The sequence below is a fragment of the Musa acuminata genome, chromosome BXJ3-1, assembly GCF_036884655.1.
Source record: "Musa acuminata AAA Group cultivar baxijiao chromosome BXJ3-1, Cavendish_Baxijiao_AAA, whole genome shotgun sequence".
Taxonomy (NCBI): domain Eukaryota; kingdom Viridiplantae; phylum Streptophyta; class Magnoliopsida; order Zingiberales; family Musaceae; genus Musa; species Musa acuminata.
This window is the reverse complement of record NC_088349.1, coordinates 40,640,001-40,650,950: the sequence shown is the minus strand read 5'-3', so window position 1 is coordinate 40,650,950 and position 10,950 is coordinate 40,640,001. Positions and strand designations below refer to the sequence as shown.

The window sequence follows — 10,950 nt, the reverse complement described above, 5'->3', positions numbered from 1 at the left end:
TATCTGGGCAGTCCTTGAACATGAATACCTCAGGTTGTAACATATACACTTCCTCCTCAAGGTTCCCTTTGAGGAATGTAGTTTTCACATCAATCTGCCAGATCTCATAATCATAGTGTGTTGCAATAGCCAATAGAATTCGGATGGATTTTAGCATTACTACGGGTGAGAAGGTTTCGTCATAGTGAACACCTTGCCTTTGACGATACCCCTTAGCCACTAGCCTTGCTTTATATATCTCTACCTTTCTATATACTCTGATCTTTTTCTTAAAGATCCACTTGCAATCGATGGGTACAATATCTTTGGGTGCATCAACTAGGTTCCAAACATTATTGGAGTATATAAAATCAATCTCAGAATTCATTGTTTCTTGCCACATCCCGGAGTCTATACTAATAATAGCCTCATCGTAGGTCTCGGGATCAATATCCTCAACATCCTCTCCTCTAATATGTCCCACATATCTCTCAGGAGGATGGGACACTCTGTCGGATCTACGTAAAGTTGGAACTTGTGTATTAGATACTTGAATAGACTCGGGCTGTAGAGTGGTGCTTAAGCTAGGTTCTCCAACCTTATTCAACTCTATCATGCTCCCATTGTCTCCGTCAATAATATGTTCCTTCTCAAGGAACACTGCTCTCTTGGCTACAAAGACCTTTTGGTCCTCGAGATGATAGAAATAATATCTATAAGTTTCCTTGGGGTATCCCATGAACTTGCACCGCTCTATCCTCGATTCCAATTTATCGAGGTTGTATCTTTTAACGTGGGCAGGGCAATCTAAAATCTTAACAACCTTAAGATCGGACTTATTCCCTTTTCATATATCATATGGTGAAGATACTACCGACTTAGTTAGATCTTTATTCAGAATGTAAGCTGCGGTCTCTATGTCATACGATTTCTCCTTTCAGACACACCATTGAGCTGAGGCGTATAAGGAGGTGTCTATTGGGATAATATCCCATGGTCCTTGAGGAACTAAGTAAACTCTATACTTAAGTACTCACCTCTTCGATCTGATCGAAGAGTCTTAATACTCTTTCTAGTCTGGTTCTCTACTTCATTCATATACTCTCTGAATTTCTCAAAAGTCTCGGTGTTGTACTTCATTAAGTACGAGTGCTACGACACACTCTTCTTCTCCTCATTGTCTGATTTGCACCAGCGGTTGCACCTCTTCTTTACCGACGAAAAGTCCTTCTCTAGCATATCTATACCTTCTCTTCCGATGGTTACTCTATAGGTCGTAGACCTCTTTCTTTTTTCTTTCTTTCACATATTTCTCACATGAGACTATTGAACCCACCATATTCACTCGAGTCCAAAAATCTCAACGAATACTATGCATCACATGATTATTCAAACCAACAATCCTTCGAGAACACTTCATATTACCGCAAGATAAATTAACATGAGTATAATAACAATAGCTTGAAATTTAAAATTTTTTATGTTTTAGAATAAGTGAAACTAAGATTGAATATGCATAACATAATTTTAAGTAAAAGGTCGATAATATAATTAAAAGTGGATGGACATGAAGTTCTCACATATAAAAATTTTAGATATTTTTAATCAGTTATTTAAATGGAACCCAAGATTTGTAAAAAGATATAATTCATATAAATAAATTAAGGTAATTAAAATGAAAATTATGAAGTCAACTATGTTGTACGGATCGGAAAGCAAAACAGTTAAGAAACATCTTCAAGGATCCAAAGTCACTGTACAATGGCTGTACATTGGAACAATTAGAAATAGTTTTTATTGAAGGTTTAAATAAGAAGAGATAGAGGAAAAACTTAAATCGCTTTTCATAATCAAACAAATTATCTAATTTCACATGGATCATATGCCTTTTCTTTTATCATTTTACGTTTCTTTGGTGACTATTATCATTTACAATATGATGTCCCTTTAGAATTTTCATATATCTGTCTCCTCAATTTTAATTATAAATTGAAGCATTTTAATTTCTTTATTCTATAAACAGTGCTCCGTCAAAACACACTCGATTAAATATAGGTTTGGTAACATAATAATAATAACAATAATAATAATAAATAAATAAATAATAATCACATAAATATAGGTTTGGGGACATCTCGTGGCCCCGTCTAAAAACACTATCTTTGGCAAACCCACCCGCCGCTCATTGACGAAATTAGGGCATCGCTCTTCCGCGTCTATAAATACCGTTGTTTCACCGAAGAGCCGCACTCGCCTTGCAGATCAGCGGCGGAATTGGCGAAAGCGTCGTATGCGATGCAACTCCACCGCCCTCCGCTCCTTGAATTCACTTGTTATCTTTCGTCAATCACGAAAAGATTGTGTTTTTGTTGATTTTTCTTAGATCTTTAATCGAGTCCTCGTGGTTTTATATTCTCTTTTCGAATTTTTTTCTCTTGTTTTGTTGGTTTGTTCGTTCACCAATTCGGTTTAATATGGTCTCCTCTGATGATCAGAATTGAAAACTTTCGTTCTTCCGAGGGTAAATACGCTGCGGAAAATTCATGGAGACCTGAACTGAGGAGACCAATCTTGTATGTTCTTTTCGTGCATTACCAACTTCTATTTAAATGCAGATGACTGTCTTTTTGTTTTCCATCTTTCTTCAATCATCTTACCATACTGCAGTGTCTAGTGAATATTTTCATTGTTTTTTAATCGACTGCTGTAGTAATGTGATTTGATCTATTCCGGTTCAATCAATCATGGGGTCTCTCCATATCCAGTCAACTGATGAATGCCATATTAGGGATAACACAAACTAAGTTTAGGTTTAGCCTTGTAAATAGATACGACAATCTACCATTCGATCTCAAATGCCCAAATGAAACCCAATCTTGGTTTTATTTGGTTTGAGTTGTCTATAAAAATAGAGAAGACTGTGTCGATTTGAATGCCCATAGGAAAGGAGATAGAAAACAAGCTGATCACATTAGCATGGTGTGGAGTCGTGCATTTGAGGATGATGCACGAAAGCTCTATTAAGAAATAATGGAGGAGGAGGAGGCTATTGGTTTGGAGGGAAGCACAAGTTGCGAGGGAGCATGAAGAAACATACATGAAACTTGTGCTCCACTTTTTCATGCACTAATGCAACTTAGATGATGGATTGCTCAGTCTCAGCATGTTAACTTAAGATTAATACTAAATTGAGGTCAGGTTGGGTGATGACTACTTGGGTGATTGGAATTCTATCCACAAAATGGTTCTTTTTCTGGTTCTGGATCGTTGCAGAAGCTACATGGTTCAATTATGATTATCTTTTATTTGATTGTGCATTTGTTTCAATTTTTTCTTCTCCAAGGATGATCAGAACTATAATTTTCCTCTGAGGTCATGTACAATGCGGAAGATTCATGGAGACCTGAACTGAGGAGTAAAACTGTTGTTTTTATGTTTTAATTGAATCCCTGTGAAGATGATATGATTAAAGTAGTGGCCTGACATCATCTGATTCTCTCTATCTTTTGATTCTGGGGGATTCCTTCCTTCCATCTTTGCCTTTGGAAAGTATCTCATTTGATTTAGAAAGATTAGAAGATTGATGGAGACCTGAACTGAGGAGTAAAACTGTTGTTTTTATGTTTTAATTGAATCCCTGTGAAGATGATATGATTAAAGTAGTGGCCTGACATCATCTGATTCTCTCTATCTTTTGATTCTGGTGGATTCCTTCCTTCCATCTTTGCCTTTGGAGAGTATCTCATTTGATTTAGAAAGATTAGAAGATTGATGGAGACCTGAACTGAGGAGTAACTGTTGTTGTTATGTTTTAATTGAATCCCTGTGAAGATGATATGATTAAAGTAGTGGCCTGACATCATCTGATTCTCTCTATCTTTTGATTCTGGGGGATTCCTTCCTTCCATCTTTGCCTTTGGAAAGTATCTCATTTGATTTAGAAAGATTAATTGTGAGATCTGTCTTGTAAACTTCTGACATGCAATTCTGACAGTTGTAGGTTTAGGGATGCTTTCCATTCCATTGTAATATTTGTTGTCAAAGAGTCTGCTCCTCTCTTTTTGGAAGATAGTTAGATCACGAAGGTTGTTTCTGCATTAGTTTTCTCTTAAACAGTGCTCCCAATGATTGAACAGTCTAAATAGTTTCAGCCTTGCCTGAGTTATCACTCTGCTGAATTCTTATACATGTTCTGAGGGATCTACCTCTTGTTTACACTTCTCGGACCGGTCATTTTTTATGTATGTTTCTACTTTTAGGGTATTATCAGGAAATGATGACTGTACGAAGGCTGATGGTGATGATCCAGAGATCATAACCTATTGATTTGATCTCTGCTTTTTGATTATGTATATATGTCAAATTTAGATGAAGGTATATTATTACATGAGACATTTACTTTCACATCGAGTCAACTTTTCTTGCATGGCGGAATATATTTTTTATTTTCTTAATTGTTTAATGGTTCTGATAAATTGAATACAATAGGTGAGATGCTTCGACTTCTCAAAAGCAGCTTCTGACACTAACATACTTATGCTTAGATTTTGACCCACTCAATGTGACGTGGTACGTCTCATGGTGTCACATAATTAATGCATCTATCTTATATTGAATTAGTGTGATATTTATGGGAAATTTTAATTTCAAAACATAGATATTAATAACATTAAAAACTTTTAATTTTGTGTATAGCTGATTTTAAGTAGCCCAATATATATATATGCAAAGGATCAGTGAAGATGGATTTGATTTTATCATCTTTCTAACACTAATTTGATTTATATCTTAAAAATATTTTATTTATGGTTTTTTAAATCTTATATGAGAGGGAGTCTTATATTGAACTAATATTTTATTATATATATATATATATATATATATATATATCCTTATTATGTTATCATCCCATATGCTAAATTATTTTAGGTATAAAAAGCCATTTATAATCTGGACGGTCTCACATTATTTTAGTCATCCAAAATCTAAACCCAACAAATTGTAATCCTCTCAACTCAATTCAATACCTAATAAGATTTGGATTATGATAGAACTCGAGGTAGCCACCAAGCAAGGAGGGTGAAATAATGGCAATAGTAATCCTCGCACCTTGTAAAGAAACCTTTAGTAGGGAGTTAGTCGACACTAGTTTGCAACCTCATAGCAGTGTGGAGAAGAGAGGGAAGAATTTCTTTTCATCATAGCCTTCTTCCTCATGTTTTAATAGATCAAAGCTCCACTCAAAAGCTTTGTTTAGTTGCCATGAGAAGTCTTCAACACTTACTACTCGTTTAAACCTTAGAAGAAGATTCCAACAATAAACAGAGAAGAGGAGATTAAGACCAAGAGAAGAGGAGATTAAGACCAATAATGATCTTAACATATTGAGAGCATTGACATGTTATCCAAAAATAATTTGTATTTTCATACATCAATAAGCTTTCTTTCATGTTTATATTTGTTTAGATTTTTTACAGAAACAAGTTTTTCATCGTTGTCCGAAGATTAGTGAGCGTAAACCCACAAAATTAAAGATTATACGTATATAAAAGACGTGTTACCTAAGAAGATCATATATCCTTGAAAACTTACAGATATGTAGGAGACGATTTACTTAGGGAGATCATATATTCTTAGATCTATAGGAGATAATTTATCTAGGGAGATCATATATCCTTGAAAACTTAACCCTTCTTGCTGTCCAGTTGTTAGCTGAGGAGAAGAAGAGAAAAGTATAGGAGGTGACATAAAAAAAAAGATGATTTCCTCCTATTTATAAAGGACTCTTGTCAATTTACCCAGGATTTTACTATATTCGGTATTTGATCTTCATTCAACTACCAAGCCTCATTAGTGCATCTTTACTTAAAAATTTTTCATTAGCTCTTATTGTATCTTATCCATAAGATCCAATAATTCAAGGGTTTATTGGATATTCAATAACATAGGGTCTTCAACGGATATATTATATTTAAACCTTTACTTGATGAAGTTATTTTTATTATTCCTAAAGACTCATTTAGTACCAATTACAAAATGATCACTAGGTCTAGGAATAAGCTTTCACACCTTATTTTTCTTTTAGAGTATTCATCAATGCATTTAAGTCCAATTTGAGATAAAAAGATAACATTAGCATAAAAAAATTTAAATGAAGAATAAGTTCAAACACCTTTTGATGCTCCTTAGGATGATACTCTAAAAGATCATCATCAAGATCATTGTTCTTAAATTTGGATAACTTATTAAAAATAATATGGATAGATTCCTCGATAATCAATGTTTTTTTATTAAAAACTTGATAAGCTTTAGAAATAGAGGAATATCCAAGAAAAACTCCATTGAATTTTGCATCAAACTTTCCTAAGGCATCATTTTCATTTAAAATAAAATATTTACAATAAAAAATTTTAAAATATAAAATATTAGGTTTTTTATTGTTCTACAATTCATAAGGAGTTTTAGATAGTAGTGGTCTTATAAGAATCGTGTTCATGACATAGCATGTTGTGTTAATAGCTTCGATCCAAAAATATTTGGGTAGGCTATATTCATTAAGCCTGATCCTTGTCATATCTTGTAAACTCCTATTTTTTCTCTCGACAACTCTATTTTGTTATGGATTTCTTAGTAGAGAAATTATGAACATACCCATTTGAATCATAAAAATATTTAAAATCATGATTTTTAAATTCACCATCATGATCACTATGAATAGAGGAAATCATTAAACCTTTTCCATTTTGAATTTGTTTGCAAAACCTTAAAAAACATTTAAAGTAATCACTTTTATGTGCCAAGAAGTATATCCAAGTATATTTAATACTTAATTGTAGTAGGCTAGAGGTTCTTGATTTTTAGACTTAAAGCTACTCTTTATTTGTTTACCTTGTTGGCATATATCTTAAATTTTATTTTTGATAAATTTAATTTAAGGCATATCTTTTACAAGTATAATTTGTGAAATTAATTTCATACTTACATGGTCTAATATCGTATGTCAAAGTCGTGCATCATCATTTAAAATCGAAAAGCAAGTTTCATCACAAAAATCATCAAGATCAATAGTATACACATTATTAGTCCTTAAGGCAATCATAGATCTATTTTTGTGTGGTATCTCTATAATGTAAGCATTAGATTTAAATTTAATGTTATAACCCTTATCATATAATTGACTAATGCTTAGTAAGTTATGTTTTAAATCATCTACTAATAAAAATGTCTTCAATTAAGAGGTTTGATTTGTTACTTATATTTTCTTTGTTAATAATTTTTTCTTCTTTGTTGTCTCCAAAGGTGACATATTCTTCGTCTTGGTTAGTGAGTTTAGAGAAATGTATTGGATCTCCGATCATGTACCTTAAACATCCACTATCAAGTTACCATCTCTTGCTCGTAGTTTTTTATTATAGACATATCTACAAGAAAGGAGGATTTGCTTTAGGTACCCATTTAACTTTGGGTCCCTCACCTATCTTGACTATTGGTGTTAAATTATTTATGGTTCTTTTAGAAACTCAAACTAATTTATGCGAGTTATATTTTTTAAATGAATATTTATAGGCATAATGACTATATATACCATAAAAATTATATTTAATTTTAGGGAAAACATGCAATGTGGGTCCTTTAACAAATATAGTTGACTTTTATTGAATGTTATTACTCACAAAGTTGATTCATTCTTTTCTATGTTCATGACTTTTTTTTTGGCAATGATAATGTTTCATGATTTGTTTCCAATTTTAAAATTTTCTAATATTTGTTGTAATATCATATTTTCCTTTTGGACTAAGTCTAACTCTTCACATTGAGTACAAGAGGTTAACATTCAATTATCATGCTTATTTTTTAATTTTTTAAATTTATTAGAGAGAGAAGCATGATGAATTTTTTAGTAATTTATATTTCTTACCAACTAATTTAAAATTATCATATAAATCATGAAAAACATTAAGTAATTCATCATAAGATAAATGGGTTTCGGTTGAGTCACATACCTTGTCGTTAAGAGTCATTAAAATGTAGTTTATCATCTCATCTTCCTTGGTTTGCTCATCGTTTTTTGATGCACTTGATTCGTCTCAATTTGCCTTCGAGTGTTTTCTTTTTCTTTTGTTCTAACATATTCTTCTTTAGTTGTGGACATTCACTTTTGAAGTGCCATGACTTCTTACATTCATAGTAGATGATTGTGTCCATTTTTAGCTCATTTTTGTTCTTAGCATCTTGTTTTATAAGATTTGTTTTGTTTCTTTTGATGAATTTTTTAAATTTTCTTATGAGGAGTGCCAAGTTATCATCATCACTTAAGCTTTTGCTCGAGTGGTCTTCTTTTGTTCTAAGTGTTATATACTTCCTGTTCTTTGGAAGGTTATTCTTATGTTCATCATATGCCTTGTAAGTCATTTCATATGTCATTAATGATCTTACGAGTTCTTCAAGAGGAAAATAGTTCAAGTCCTTTGCTTCTTGAATAACAGTTACTTTTGGATCCCAATTTTTTGGAAGAGATAGTAAAATTTTATTAACAAGCTCAATATTAGTATAACTTTTACCAAAAACTTTTAAACCATTGATATTATCCGTAAAACGGGTATACATGTCACCAATGATTTTGCTTGGCTTCATTCTAAACAATTCACAGTTATGCACCAAGAGATTAATCTTAGATTCTTTAACTCTACCTCTGCCTTCATGTGTAACTTTGAGTGTGTGCTAAATATCATGTGCAGTTTCATATATAGAAATACAATTAAAGTTATTTTTGTCTTAAGCACAAAATAAAGTATTTATAGCTTTAGTATTTAAAGAAAATATTTTTTTTAGATCATTTCATTCATTCATTAGTCTAAAGGATTTTTGAAAATTAAATTTGATAATATTTCATAAATCAAAGTCCATAAAAATTAAAAAAAATCCTCATTCATGTTTTCCAATGCATATAGTCCGTCTCATTGAATATAGGAGAATGAGTGATAGAGTGACCCTCTTGATTGTCGGTAAGTCATTTAATCTCTTTTGGGTGTTAAATCAACCGAAAGAACTTGCCTCTAATACCAACTGTTAGGATCGTAAAGTCACTAAGTAGTGAGCAACTAAATCAGAAAGTAATAGCAATGAAGAGTATAAAAGGAAATACATATTGAATTTATAATGGTTCGATCGTCACAACCTCCACTCTCGATTCCTCCTCCGTCGAGGCCATTGACTTTCACTAACGATCTTCTTTTAATGGGCAAAGATCAACCACCTTTTTTACGACTCTTTCTCCTTTTCACAGGTTAAAGATTAACCACCTTTGTTACGACTCTTTCTCCTTTTCACAAGTTTAGGAGAGAATCTTTACAAGTCTCATACCTCCCTTAGAATGAGCTTTTAAACTTTAAAGAGGATGAGGGGAACACTCAACACTTTTCAAGAGTTTACAACTTAGAATCATAAGTATTTTCGTTCACTTTTCTTACTATCTCAAGTAAGAATGAGCGAGGTATTTATAGGCACCAAATAGCTTCAAAAATGAAGCAAAAAAGTCTCATCCTCGAGTTTTTGGGGTTTTGGCGGTACTACCGCCAATGCTGGGAGGTACCACCACCTATAGCATTGAGCACTGGCTGTACCATCGTCCAGTCTGGATGATACTACCGCTTGACAACATAGAAGACCGTGTTCTAGTGGTACTACCACCAATCTGGGTGGTACCATCGCTAGTCTGGGCAGTACCACAGATTGACATTGGTGGTACCACTATTGGGTCTTCCGGAAAACGTATACTTCGTATGTTCTAACTTATAGGCAGTTCCACTGCCTAGTCTGGCGATGCTACCGCCTAACCCAACTGTGGATCATTGAATAGGCCTCCCAATAGGCTTAAATCAGCCCCAATTTAGGCTCAATGGGGGCCTCAATTGAGTTAGCATGGTTACACCCAAAACTAACTCAATTAAGATCTAAACTACGACGATCAAGACATAAATCTTATGTTGTTCGATATGTCATTGGTTCATCTAAACTCTCAACGCATCATGCTTTCCTTCGGTGTATTGCCCGATCTATCGACATGTTAACTCCCACAACATTCGATCTTGGCGTAATGTCCAATTCTTTTGGCCCGATGCCCAATCTCCGACTCTAGCCCAATGTTTGATTTTCCTACTTCAATCAATTTGTCTTTTCATGATAAAAGATAGTCTTGCATCACTTTTTTCAAACATAGATTAGAATATAAACTCATCAATTGATTTCATTATCAGAATCCGGGATTCAACATTTCTCTCTTAATCTGAATAACCCTAGTTAAGGATTTGCATGAGCAAGAATACATGAGATATTCCTATGATGATACCGAGAGTAGATGATCCTCTATCGACAATTAATAACCCTCGAAAGGTTGACTATCATTCTTGATAACTAGTTGTGCTAGATCTGAAACTTCTAAGTCTATAAGTCTGGTATCAAAGAGTGGAGTACTCATACAGGACATCTTTGGTGTCTCAAGTTTAAGGACCAGATACATCACTAGGAGGACGGAATTGCTGTATGACAATGAGGTATCATTAACCATCCAACATTCCATGAGCAGATCAATCAATGAACTCATTCTCCAATAAGCACTTGCGCGGTATCTCTAGTGTCCCCACACGAGCAGCTATGAGACCAGTCGTCTTAGACGGGTATACAACACACTAGTCTATCCAGTCATCTTAATGTCTCTCTCGAGTGATCAACGATCGGGATTATTTAGGGTCTGTGTTTAAAGGTGACTTAGTCTCATTATTATGATTTCATCACGATTTGATTTTCGTTGCACAGATCCATAGAAATCACAATACATGCAATAGACAATATAAAGTGAGAAAAATGTCAAATAAATAATAAGCAAAAAAAAATACGTATTATGTTACACGTGTCATCACTCATGTGATTAGCGTGTAAGACACCTATGACTAGCACACCGGACTCTTCTTC

General features: G+C 33.5%; 1 long non-coding RNA gene and 2 other non-coding genes across 3 annotated transcripts in view; all 3 read left to right on the top strand.

The window, feature by feature from the left end:
- Nucleotides 1–2,145: 2,145 nt before the first annotated feature.
- The window catches only part of LOC135629602 (uncharacterized), a 10,094-nt gene continuing 1,289 nt past the window's right edge, over nt 2,146–10,950 (top strand). Inside the window, exon 1 of the long non-coding RNA XR_010493295.1 lies at nt 2,146–2,552. This is a non-coding gene — a long non-coding RNA (uncharacterized LOC135629602). The remainder of the gene's footprint in view (nt 2,553–10,950) is intronic.
- On the top strand, nt 2,457–2,545 carry LOC135630089 (small nucleolar RNA Z159/U59). The gene has a single exon (XR_010493614.1). It is a non-coding gene; the product is annotated as a small nucleolar RNA Z159/U59 (small nucleolar RNA).
- On the top strand, nt 3,314–3,397 carry LOC135630091 (small nucleolar RNA Z159/U59). Its single transcript, XR_010493616.1, has one exon. It is a non-coding gene; the product is annotated as a small nucleolar RNA Z159/U59 (small nucleolar RNA).